Source organism: Pteropus alecto, unplaced genomic scaffold (genome assembly GCF_000325575.1).
Source record: "Pteropus alecto unplaced genomic scaffold, ASM32557v1 scaffold74, whole genome shotgun sequence".
Lineage (NCBI taxonomy): Eukaryota > Metazoa > Chordata > Mammalia > Chiroptera > Pteropodidae > Pteropus > Pteropus alecto.
In genome coordinates this window covers 822,823-835,026 of record NW_006436291.1, presented here as the reverse complement: position 1 = coordinate 835,026, position 12,204 = coordinate 822,823, and the positions used below count along the sequence as shown (strand labels likewise).

The 12,204-nt window shown below is 58.1% G+C and overlaps 1 non-coding gene across 3 annotated transcripts in view; it reads left to right on the top strand.

Moving 5' to 3' along the window:
- Window positions 1–11,299, top strand: part of LOC107195748 — a 17,318-nt gene extending 6,019 nt beyond the window's left edge. For 2 of the 3 annotated variants that reach the window (XR_001516976.2, XR_001516978.2), the window contains exons 2-3: window positions 6,740–6,835; window positions 10,541–11,299. This is a non-coding gene — a transcript (uncharacterized LOC107195748). Of the gene's footprint in view, window positions 1–9; window positions 347–6,739; window positions 6,836–10,540 lie in introns of those variants that run through there. The other variant, XR_001516977.2, reaches the window with a different exon arrangement.
- The last annotated feature ends 905 nt before the right edge of the window (window positions 11,300–12,204 follow it).

The following is a 12,204-nucleotide window of genomic DNA, read 5'->3' as shown; positions in this document are numbered from 1 at the left end:
TGTCTCCGCAGCTGCGCCTTTTCCAGAATGCCGTGGAGCTGGAACCGGAATGCCGTGGAGCTGGAATCGTTCGGGACGTAGCCCTTTCCACTGGCTTTCGTCACTTGTCGTGGCATTTAAGGTCCTTTCGTGTCTTTCCGCGACCCGGTGGCTCACTTCCCCTCGCCGCTGAGCCACAGTCCCTTGTCTGGAGGACCGCCGGTTGTTCACCCCCTCGCCCGCTGAAGGACGCCTTGGCTGCTTCCAGGGCTAGAAAATCAATGACTAAAGCGGCTGTAAACAGCTGTGCGCACGCGTTTTCAACTTCCCGGGATGAACACGGAGAACGTAATCGCCGACTCGCATGGTGAGAGAGTGTCTCATCTCATAAGAAATTGCCAAACTGTCTTCCAGAGTGGCTGGCTACACCGCCTTGCGTTCCCACTGGCAGTGAGTGACAGCTCCTGCGGCTCTGTAGCCTTGCCAGGGTTTGATGCTGTCAGTGTTTTGGATTTTGGCCATTCCAGTAGGTGTGCAGTGGTTTCTTGTTTTAATTTGCATTTCCCTGATGACGAAAGATGTAGAGCATCTTTTCAGATGCTTATTTGCCATCTGTAGTAAAATTTCTGTTGTCTTTTGCCCATTTTATAATTGGACTGTTTTCTTATTGTTGATTTTTAAAGAGATCTTTGTATATTTCAGGTAACGGTTCTTTATCAGTTGTGTCTTTTAAAAACATTTTCTCCTGGTATGTGGCTTGTCTTCTCGTGATCTTGAATGTATTAGAATTTCATTCCATTTTATGGCAGAATTAGTTGTGAATTTTTTGAAGTAGGAAATTATGTTTCTAACCTACTGGGAGCATCCAGTGGAAATCAAAAGGGCTTTGGGGGGCCTCGGGGATTGGCAGTTCCAGAGCAAGAATGTGGAGGGAGCAGGCATTCCAAGAAGCAGCGAAGGCCATAGCGGAGGGGCTGTGGAGGCTGGGTGCCCGAGGCAGATTGGGGGAGCACAGGGCTGAGTGGGGAGGGAGACGGGTGGGAAGGAACAGGATGATGGGGAGAAGCAGTGTGTTATCTGCGGAAGTATGACACACGTGGGGAGGGTACATGGTCCCAGGTGGGCCACACAGCCGTGCTCACAGGGACTCGTGTCAGTGACCTGGTCGAGGGAGAGTGCCTTACTGCACCTCCGGCCTTCCCGCCTGCAAGGCCAGCGACGCCCCTGCTACTGACATCGCGGACAGACGCCCTGCTTTCGAACTTGGTTTGCATGGCGTACAGCTGCAGGTGCTGCTCAGCGTTTCCTCCCGAGGCCCATCCAGGGGTTCTGTGTTGTCATTTGCTCATTTCCATTGCTATGTGCTGCTCCCCTGTGTGAGCGGTCCACAACCGATGCATCCGTCTGCTGTTGGGGACATTTGCGTTGTCTCTTCTGTGGACAGGCTGCTGTGAATGTCCTTGTGAGAGCTGTAGTGATACACATGTGCGCTTCTGGGGGCCGTGCATCTGGAGGCGGGGAGTCCAGGGCCCTAGGGAGCGTGGGTGTCTAGCTTTAGTGGATGTCGCCGGACAGTCTTCACTCCCAGGAGCGCTGCGTGAGCGTCCCTGTGCTCCCATTTCGGTGGCCCTTGGAGGGGGTTTTTTCATTTCAGCCGTGGGGTGCTCTTACCTGCTTTTCCCTGGAGGCCAGAGAGGTTGGAGGCTGTTCCACGTATGTGTGGGCCTCGGATCAGTTTTGGTGTCCCCTAAGGGGAAGCAGACGACGGGAGTGAAGCGTGAACACTCTCTGGGACTGTTGCCTACACGGCTCACAGCGGGGAGGTGGACGATGCTAGGAAACGGGCAGCGGCGTTGTGAGTGGTGTCCCCTCATCCTGCTGGCGGCTGTCCAGCAGGAGCAGATTGGGTCACAGGCCAATCTGCACTGAAGTAACCCTTCGCATCGTGAGCTAGCCGAAGGAGGGGGTCAAACAAACTGGAAACTGTCGAGTGGTGTCCCCTCATCCTGCTGGCGGCTGTCCAGTGGGATGATCTGCACTGAAGTAACCCTCCGCATCGCGAGCTAGCCGAAGGAGGGGGTCAAACGAAACTGGGAACTGTTCCATCTGCCAGTTGTGTGCATTTGCCATTTGGACTGTGACCCGGTAATTTGGGGCGGTGCATTCTCCGCACCGTATTTGACTTCTTTAGTGAGTGGACACGCTGCTGGTGGCGGCTGGGTGCTGGCAGGGTTTGAGCGGTGCTCATGCTCTTTGTGCCTTGGAAAGATCCCTCCACCCGCTTTGTAGAGACTGGACTCCAAGGAGCAGGAGAGGGAACGGGGCAGTGGCACCTGGGAGGCCGTCAAGACCACTTATCCAGAGACGATGGTCACTTTGGACATAGGGTGGTGGCCGCAAAGATTGACGGTAGATGAAACGGTCACATTTGTGTGTTTTGTTTTGAAAAGCTGGGAAGTTCGGGTAGGTACTGGAGTAACGTGACAACCACCTGCGAGCTCAGCCCCAGACTCTGCACTGGAACGTGTGTCTTCCTTCACGTCTGTGGCCTCGGCGTCCCGGTCAGTGACGCAGCAGGGTTCTAGGTTCCGACCCAGCGGCGTGTTCCGGGGTCTCCTTCAGGCTGACCCATCTGTGTGACCCTGCGCGTCCGCACCGCTGCCCGCTGCACCCCTCTGAGGGGTCGGGCTCCCCGCTTCGCCTCCCTTCCATATGTCTTTCCCTGTCCCTCCCCTGCCCCGGCCGTCCCCTCCCTTGGCTGGATTCCAGGCTCTAACACGGTGCGGCTCCCCGCACCCCCCACCTGCCCCTCTCCACCCAGTCGTGTCGCTCCTGGCAGACCCCGCAGCGGGGTCAGCCACCACGGGCCGCTCCGAGCCCACACCCAGGCCACGCAGCCCCCGGGGCTGTGCTCAGTGGCCTCATTTACAGTTGCCGCACGCACTAGGGTCAGTCCCCAGCGGGCAGGGACGCGCCTCTTCGTTGTGTCCCCAGTGCCTCGGGCAAGCCTGCGTATGTGCGGCAGTCCTGCGTTCACCGGCGCGGTCCTGTCTTCCGGAGGAGACCTCTTTCTCACGGCCCCCTGCATTGCCTGAGCCTCTTCTGTGCCGGGCGCAGCCCTGACCACCTCCCCGGATGGGGGCACCCCTGTCCCCATCTTCCAGCAGCCCCGGCCCGAGCCCCGGCTGACACCCGCTCCTGTCCGCCTGACCCTGCTGCCTCCCGCACAGGCCTCCATCGACCCCTCTTAAAGTCCCTCTCTGCCTCCGCGCCCGCCCCCCGCCTTGTCGCCTGTGTCCGTGCCTGCTCCCTCGCAGCACGGTGGCTCCCCCTCAGGTCCGGGGCCTCTCCCCCGGCCGTGGCGCACCCTTGGCCCCCACGACCACTGCCTTCCGGTTACCGTAACCCATGAGTCAGCCCGTTCAGTAACGTCACCTCTCCCCCGCCCCCAGCAAAATGAAGAGGAGTCCAGAGGGTCTCTCTTAGGGTCCCGGTTCGGCAGGATGGTGTCGACTGTGTACATACTGCTTGTCGCATTCAGATTTTTTTCCACACACATTTTCAGTTTTCCGAGCTCACGATTGCCCGATTTGAAATCACATGCCGAGTTCTCTGTGTCTTTAGTGCTGTTTTTCCAGACAGGCACTCGAGCAGTTCTGTCAGCTGTGACTCTTCCCTGGGACGGCAGGTGCCCTCAGCCCCTTCTCCCCGTCCTGACGCCCTGGGCCAGCCTCCTCCAGGGACCGCTCTCTCCGGGGCGGTCGGCTCCTGCCTTGGGACTTTCTTCACCGTCACTGGCATGTCGCGACCCCGTCTTGCCAGGTCGCATCTCCAGGGCTTTCCCGAGAAGGGGCTCTGTTCGCGTTTGTGCTCTTTGCGCGTTTGAAAACGTCTCCGCCCCTCCCCCCGGCTTGATTGCAAACTTGGCGGGTGTAGAATTAGAGGTTGGAGATTATTTTTTCTCAGAATTCTGAGGGCGGCTGGAATGCCGTCCACCATTTTCCTACATCCGGAGTGATGCCATCTGATGTGATAACTTTCGCGTGTGACCCGTTCGTGTTCTCTGGAGAGTTCTGGAAGCCCTCCGCCCTCGGCGTCCTGGACTGCGGAGAGCTGCGCGTCGGCGCGGTCTGCTCACGGCGCCCCCGGGCCGCTGCTCTCGGGGACTCTGGTCTCGCTGCTTCGGTGACTTCTCTCCTTTTCTCTCGTCTTTCTGGAACTTGTCACCTGGGCGGCGGGCCACCTCGCCTGATCCCCGATGACCTTTCCTGCTGTCCATCTCCGTGTCTTTTTGTCCTCCCCTTTGGAGGAGGCCTGGAGTTTTTAAACTGTCGTTACACCGTCTGAATTTCAAGGGCCACTTCCTCGTGCTTCCTTCCTCGGAGCCGCTCGCCTTCTGGGGGCCCCACTGGAAGCAGAGGCATCCTGCCCGGATCACCGCCTAGAGCTGCCACCAAGGGCCACCTGGGTACCGTGCCCAAACCTGCCTCTCTCCGCCACACAGCCTGCTTCGTGGGCTGTTGTGAGGCCCAGCAGCTTAGGACAGGGGTCGCGCTGGGCGAGAGTAGCCCCTGGCACCTAGAGCACCCAGCCAGCACTGGTCACTACCTACTTTAAGCGTTACCTCCCTGGGGACATTAATTCGTGTTCCTTTGACTTTTTGCTGATGCACTGTCCCTCTTTTCTCCAAGTCCCTTCATTTTGGCGTTTTCTCTTACGCGACTGCCATCCTGAGCCGTTGCTCAGGTTTCGGGTGGACTCGCCGTGGGCTTTTCAGCTGGGGAGCCTCCCTGTGGTCGGTCGTTTCGAGAGGAACCCTGGGGATGGTGGGAACGACTCCTGGTGGCCATTGCGTGGAAAATAAGGCGTGGGAGGACCTGTGTACTCCCACCTGCCAGGATCGGGGACCCAGCAGCTCTGCAGAGAGACCTGCCACCATCTCCGTGCCCAGCACCGGTGCGGAGCAGGGTGGCCTCCGTCATCGCGCGGCCCGTGGCAGTGCCGGCCCGCCCGGCGGGCTCCCTCACTCAGCGTCGCACGTGGCCCTCCGCATCAGCCCCGTTGCTGGAGTCACGTTCGTCAGGTTAGATTCATGCTGGCAATTTAAATTTCACTGGTTTCATAATCGTGTTAGTATTTAGTCAGCATGTTTATTTTGATTTGAGAACTGTTCTAAACTCTACAGAGGGTATTTCTAATTTTAAGCTTATACGTATTTACGTGGCTTAATGAAAATAATTTCTCACCACTGGCAGTCATGGGAGTTTCTCTTTGAAAAGGTTCAGTCCATTTTAATTAAATTTGAAAATCACTGACAGCTAGAATGCATTAATTGTGTAAGACGGTATACCCTCTGGGGATAAATGACACAGATTTAGTCCCTTTTAGTCCATTACAGAATATTTCAGTTTCATTTAAGCAAATTAGGTTATTTTGAGTAATTTAGTTTAAAAAATGACACTTCTAACGAGAAGCAGCCTAATCCTTTTCCCAAGTCTAACTGCAGATTTAAAAACTAAAAAGAACGTCCGGCAGCAGAATCATAGGAGTCGGCGTGTTTGCACGTCAGCACACGGTGCCGACGCAGTAAGGACCCATGTGGCAATAATTCTTTGATGTAGAGGTTTGTGCTCACCTTTCAGATTTACGCTATGGCCACTGTGGGGGGCACTTCTGCAAGTAGTTCCAGCTTCAGGGCCATTTCTGATCAGCGGCCACGTCCCGAGTGACAGCCTCCAGCAGCCTGTCTGGACACGCTGTGGCACTGGTGTCCCCATGCCCCGGCCTGTGCACGGCCAGCTGTGCTCGCTGGCGGTAGGCACGCCCTGGGGGCCGGTCCTTCCTCAGCGGCCAGAGATGAGGTTTCTGGGGCAACCAGACATCGAGTCTGGTTGTGGTCACAGAACAAGCGGACGCTGGACCCGTGGGAGGCCACATCGTGCTTTGTCATTACTCGGTCAGCGCACGGAGCCGTGGAGAAACCCCGTGTGCTCCGCAGTCTGTCACGGGTGCATTTTATGATTCAGCGTCGCGACACCCATTTAGATCCATTCCCTCTAACTGAAGCATCAGCCTTGGACACCTCCAGCACTTTTTAGGACGTTTCCAGCACTTGGCTTTGTTCATTGCACCTGTGGCCTCGAGCCCTAGTGAGCTGACGGACACGGTCTTTGGTGTCCAAGACCGTGTGGCGTCGATGGTGTCAGAAGTCCCAGGTACCTGACCAGCAAGAAATGATGTCATCAATGTCAGTGGCAGTGACTTTGTCCGGACAATGGAATAGAATTGTACCGTCTGTAATGTTATTTTGTACAGAAGCCAACAAAAGTTACTGTGTAGAATATTAAAATGTTTCCGTTAATATTTTATAAGAATAAAAGATTTGTTTTAAAAATTAATATGAGGCATGCATTATAAAGTTAGGTACCAGTCTTCTAGGACCAATTGTTTTCTTAGTAACAATTTCCTGAATTTCTACCCTTCATCCTATGTTAAGACAGCCGAGTCTAGATGAACCCCGGTGCTCCAGGGGCAGGATTGAGTCACTTAATAAACCCAGGGGTCCACGTGGGCCCTGGGCTCCAGAACCAAGAAGAGGCCGCTTGGTGATTACTAGTTACCTGCAAAAATCTGGCCTTATCCAGGGAGAAAGTTTTAGATGTGTTGATCTTTCCCTTGATCCTTTTTATTGATTTTTGGTACTCATTGTCCCCCCCTCAAAATCATAACGTCATAAACTGCTCCTGTATTTTATTGACAGCTACGTCATCTCGACTGTTGAACTGAATCACTTCGGAGATCTCCTTGCAACAGGGGACAAGGGCGGCGGCGTTGTTATTTTTCAGTGGAACGAGAGGTCAGTAATTTACAACCTTCAACTCAGTGACATCGTCCACCCTCCTCTTCTCGTCGCGATGAGGAGGGACGTGCCGTTCCGGCCCCAGCCTCTCCCTGCGTTTAGGTGCAGTGATGGCGTGTTAACCCTACCATCTTCTTCGGAAATTTTCTCTGGTACGATCGAGAAGACGTGTGTTTCAGCTCACTGACGTCCAGCCACCAAGCCCCTGCAAAGTCCCCAGTGCCCTCATCTTTAGCGAGGGAGGAGAGTCCTTGCCCCACCCCCTGGTTGTCGCATGTTGTCACAGGTTGCCATGAGGACCTAATGAGGGAGGTGGGGCGGTGGGCATTTGCGTTTATTCGTTCTGTCCCATAATCAGAGGGGCTGTCGGAAGCCCCAGCCAGGCGGAGCTGGGCCCAGCCCCGTGGTTCACGGTGCAGCCCCCAGGAGGGACCTGTGTGTCCGGCACGCATGCACTGCCCCTCATCCTCAGCCCGCAGGCTGCACTGTCGGCGTGGGATGGGAAGGCATCCCAGAACACGGCCTGGCGGGTGACGCAACGCTGCATCATAAAACGCACGAGCACTGCGTCTGGAATTGTTTTGTGCGTGTTACAAATTGGCACGAGAGGTTTCCTACTGTGGCATTCCAGTCCCTCGCCTCTCACGTGGCTGTCGGCTGTCGGGTGAGCCGGGCGGGCTTGTTCGTTGCGACCACTGTGGGGTGCTATTGCACACGCATGTGCTGGCTGGCCGCTGTCACAGGGGAGTGTGGCGTGCATCCTGCGGCTGACTCCGGGGGGCCTGGGCCTGCTGGGCGGACTGTGTGGGGCCAGGCTGCACCCCAGTCTCACGACCCCTGCCCTCCAGAGCACCATATTTAACATCTGCGAAGCTGAGTAAACTTAAAATCCTGGTGTCTTGTGATGGCCTGGTGGCACACGTTGCCAGTGTCTCAGATCAGGGGAAATGTGGTCGGGGAGGCCACACAGCCGCGGGAAGGTCAGAGGGCCAGGCGCCAGGCAGCCTCACATGTCTGAAAACCTGCTCGGTGTTGCTCAAGCGCGGACCGAGGCGGTGAGTGCACGCCGCCTGGTGACCGGGGGCTGCAGGGACAGCTCGGGGTGCAGGGTGCTCCCCACCCACACCCCGCCCGGCGACATGGGGCACAGACTGCCTGCCTGCTCTCCCGTGCAGGGTGCACGCAGGGCGCCAGCCACACAGGACGGAGTCACAGCCAGCAGTGGAGGCAGTGCCACCAGCAGTTAGGAAACAGGGGTGTCATCGGGTGGCCCTCAGACCTCTTACGCCCACCGCGTCGCCCAGTGCCCAGGGGTCGAAATGGAGGCGGCTGTCGGGGTGTGCGGTCCAGGCCCAGAGCCCTCGCGTGCACCAGGCTGCTCTGATGGGAACCGCGACTTCCGCCGCCCCGTGCTGCCGCCTTTGCATCTGTGAACCCGCGGTGGTTTCTGGGTGGGTCACTTAGTGACAGTGGAGGACTTTGACAGCTAGCAGCGTGTCCACCGTCACTTTAAATTCAGGCGTGCTGGAGCAGCGGGGCCTGCCGGGCCTCCCCGCCACCTGCCCCGCCCTCACGCAACGCCCGCTCCTCCCAACCAGGCAGCTCGCTGCACGCGGCGCCCACGTGCCCGGCTGGGAACGCTGGGTCTCACCACCCCCAGTCCTGGCCCCACTCAAGGCCGCCTTTATCTGTTCGGCCTCAGTGGAACGAGCGTAGCTGTGGCCCAGTGGCGCGCGTGAGCAGGGGAGGGGCTCCGCCATGGACCGCGTTTATGTACCAGAGCGGGGGGCGGGGGTCCCGGGCCTGGTGACCCCACGCCCACATCCTCTGCGAAGCCAGGCCTGTGTGTGAGCTCTCAGTGACCTCCCCAGGGTTCAGAATGGACCCGCAAACTGTCTAAACTTAGCCGGGTGAGAGGGAGAGACGTCGCCCCTGGGCCTTCTGGGCACGCCCTGGGGTGTTTCACTACGCAAATTACAAGAATACTGCCGCTGATTTTTCATTGCGATTTTAAAGTTCTTTTCTTTCCTACTGGACGTCACTGGTGTTGAGCCTGTTTTCCTTTTTGGTCACGTTCAGACACTGTCATCCACGACTGCGTCCTTCCCCTCCCCACTGTCCCCATTCAGTGCAGATGTCCCTGCCCTCATCAGAGATGGGTCTGTGTCTCTTTAGAAACCTTTTATTAAAGTCTGACATGCACATCAAAACGCCTGCCAGCAGAGGGGCAGGCCCACAAACACGCGAGTCGGCCCACGCCAGGTCAGCTCCCGCGGTCCCTCCTGTCACCCCTTGGCCCCCCCATCCCGAGGCGTAGCACGTGTGCTGGAGAAGCAGGCCCGGACGCAGGTGATGGTCCGGGCGCCCAGCTCGTAGGCAGGAGAGGACAAGGGAGGGCTCCGCCAAGGACTCTGCAGCCAGGCGACTCGCCACAGGACAGACGGGACAGCGAGGCCGCAGCGTTAGGCATCGGGGCCCGAGAGGCAGTTGGTTCAGGTGCCAGTTTAGCCTTGTCTTCAACAAGAAAGTGTCCACCTTCGCCATGGCTGCCAGGCGGAGCGGCTTGGAATTGACAGCACCCCATCACTGCAGCCTGTCCCCACGGCTCAGTTACGGGCCCTTTGGGGTGTGACCTGTACAAAACTGTCACTTAACCGGGAACGCAGATCTGCTGCTTTGCTTCCTGCTGTCAGCGTGTTGCTCTCACGCCGCGCGATCTCGTTCTGAACGCCGTGTCCTTCCGCTCCCGGGTCCCGACACAGACGCCCGCAGACCTCGTGGCGGAAGCCAGTCGCGAACGCGCACGCGCGCCCTGTGAGTTCCACTTCAGTGAACGGCGATCAGGAACGGAGCTTTCTGCGGCCGGCCTGAGGGCCTGAGGGCCAGTCTGTGGCACTCAGGGTCACAGCTGGAGCCCACGGCCTGCGGCGGGGGTCTGCGCTGCCCGCTGCCTGTCCCAAAAAGTGCGGCCGCTTCTGCCTTTGGGACGTTTTCTCTCTGATGGGCGTGACCTCACGTCCACTGCCTCCCTCGCTGCGTCAGGGGCTGTTTTAAATAGTCCACATCCGAAAGTTCAGCATTGCTTTTTTCTCCCTCGATTTGCTAATAGAAAATACTGGCTTTGGTTAGCACGATGTTTAACTTCACGCATGGAACGACGGATCGTGTAAGAATTGATTTAGAAGACAGGCTGTCCGAGGGGTAGGCAGAGGTTCACCTCATTTAAATGACAGACTGATTTAAGATGAAAGCGGTACTGGCTGATCACACGTTTTTGGAAGTTACTGATTTCTCCAGAAAATGACAGCCCTGTGATATGTGCAGACCAGGTGGCTTCAGCCGGATTTCTCCACATTCGGGGCAGTGTCTGCTGGTCACAGTAGAGCTCGGCGACTCCTCTGCTGGGGCTCAGCGTCCGGCGCGTGCTCATCCGTGCTTTTACTCACGTAAACCTCACAGAGCGCACGGGGCTTTAAATCCTAGCGTTTCCCGCTTCGTTTTGATTAGTGTGGTCTTGACTTGGTTGTTCAGTTTATGTGGTTACTCGGTTTGTGAAACGCTGTCCAGTGGGCAGTGCTGACATCTCTGTCGTGCTGGTAGTGGGAGGAAGTCGGGGTCGCTGCGCCCCGCCCTGCCCCGCCCCGGCCGAGCCGGTGAGCTGCCAGTGTCTGACTCCATTTCTTTTCTTTCTTGCAAACTTAGGGCTTAAAACCATGGCCCCTGCATCCGCTTTACTCTCTTGAGCCCTGGCATCTTTAATCATTCTTCTGGATGAAGTCGGAGTGGTGCCGAGGAGGGAGGACCCCGCGTCCGGCCCCCAGAGCTCCTGCTGCGAGCAGTTTGACGCGCAGCCTCCCGGCTATTCCTGTCTCCGAGAGCAGGTGCGTGTGTTCAAAGCACCGGCTCGTCCTCTGCACGGCGATAGTGAAGCTCCCAGTACCAGGGAGGGGCAGGAGGCCCCAGTGCAGCGCGGCGACCTCTGTGACCCGCACTCGGTGTCTGTAAGCCTTTCCCTTCCCCTGGAGAGTTGAGGCACGGGAATGCGCCTCTCGGGGTTCCCGTACGAACTGGGAGAGCGTGGGCGTGAAGCCGCTGGCCCAGCGCAGTGCGTGGCGGCGAGCCCTGCCCGAGGCTGCTGCTCCTTAACGCACCGTGACCCCCTTCCATTCCGGCAGGGCACGGACTCGTAACCGCAGTCACAGTGCACGTGTCCCTTGGTGTACGTGCCACTCTATTCAGTTCATGGCCATCTTTGTGAGTTTGCTTACTGCCCTTTGCTTTTTCTCCCACTCGAAGCTCCCGTTTTCCTTAGTGATTTGTGAAAACTCTAAAACACGAAGGGTTCGTTTATGCGGCCATTTCTTTCGTTGCCTTTTAAAAAGGTTTGTCCCACGATCACGCATGCTTTAGATGCTTTTCCTTGTGACAGGTTACGTAAACATAAACACTTTTATTTTCTTACTTGTGTCTCTTAACTCTGTAAGATCTTTGAGCCCGTCACACGAGGGAGAGGGGGCTGCTTGCGCTTCTCCAGGCACTCAGCCACCTGCCCCGTGCCCCGTGGCTCTGCCCCTTCCACGCACGGTCAGCTGCCCCGGGCCTCCTCCAGGGACCGCTGTCACCTTCGTGTGCCTTGGGCTTCTTGCCCCTGGTTAACTTTCCAGACCGGGCCCGCCGGGCTACTGCTGGCTGCCGCCCCAAGCCTGCGGGCAGCCGTCCTCAGACGTGGCCCTGTGTGCCCCACGAGCTTCCCTGACACCCGGGCAGCCACTGGGCCCAGCCTGGGTTCCCCGCCCAGCACGGTGGCCTCCCGGGGCAGCTGGGAGGCTCCGGCTCCTCCACGACCACTGTCCAGGAACCAGTGTTCGATGTCCAGTGCCTTGAGCTGCGGGGTCCCCTCGTCATTCAGTCAGCTTTCTTCATTGTCGTAGCAAGACCTTGCTACCCCATCTTGGCCCGGAGCCAGCTCCTGCTCTCACTTTCTTCCGCAGACTTCTGTGGTGGGGCCGCCGCCAGTTTGCTCCCGCCCAGAGTCCCAGTGCGTCGTCACGGGCTCCCAGGCTAGGGCCAGCCGAGAACCGTGTGCGCTGGGGCCTCGGCCGAGCCGCCCGGACATATCCCCGTGACTGTCCTGTGGGGACGGACCCTGTTCCCGGGAGCTGCGCTGGACTGGTAGCCGGCCCCCGGGGAGAGCCGGCCCCCTAACCCACTGAGCTCTGGCCCGCCTTCTGGGCGACAGACGTGAAGAACAGGCCCAGCTCCACGGGAAAGCGCGTGTGCGGCCTGGGTCTGCAGCATGGACTGGCCGCTGAGCGGGCCGGTCCGCCGTGCTGCGGGGTGGAGCCTGCCTGTCCCAAGGCGCCGTG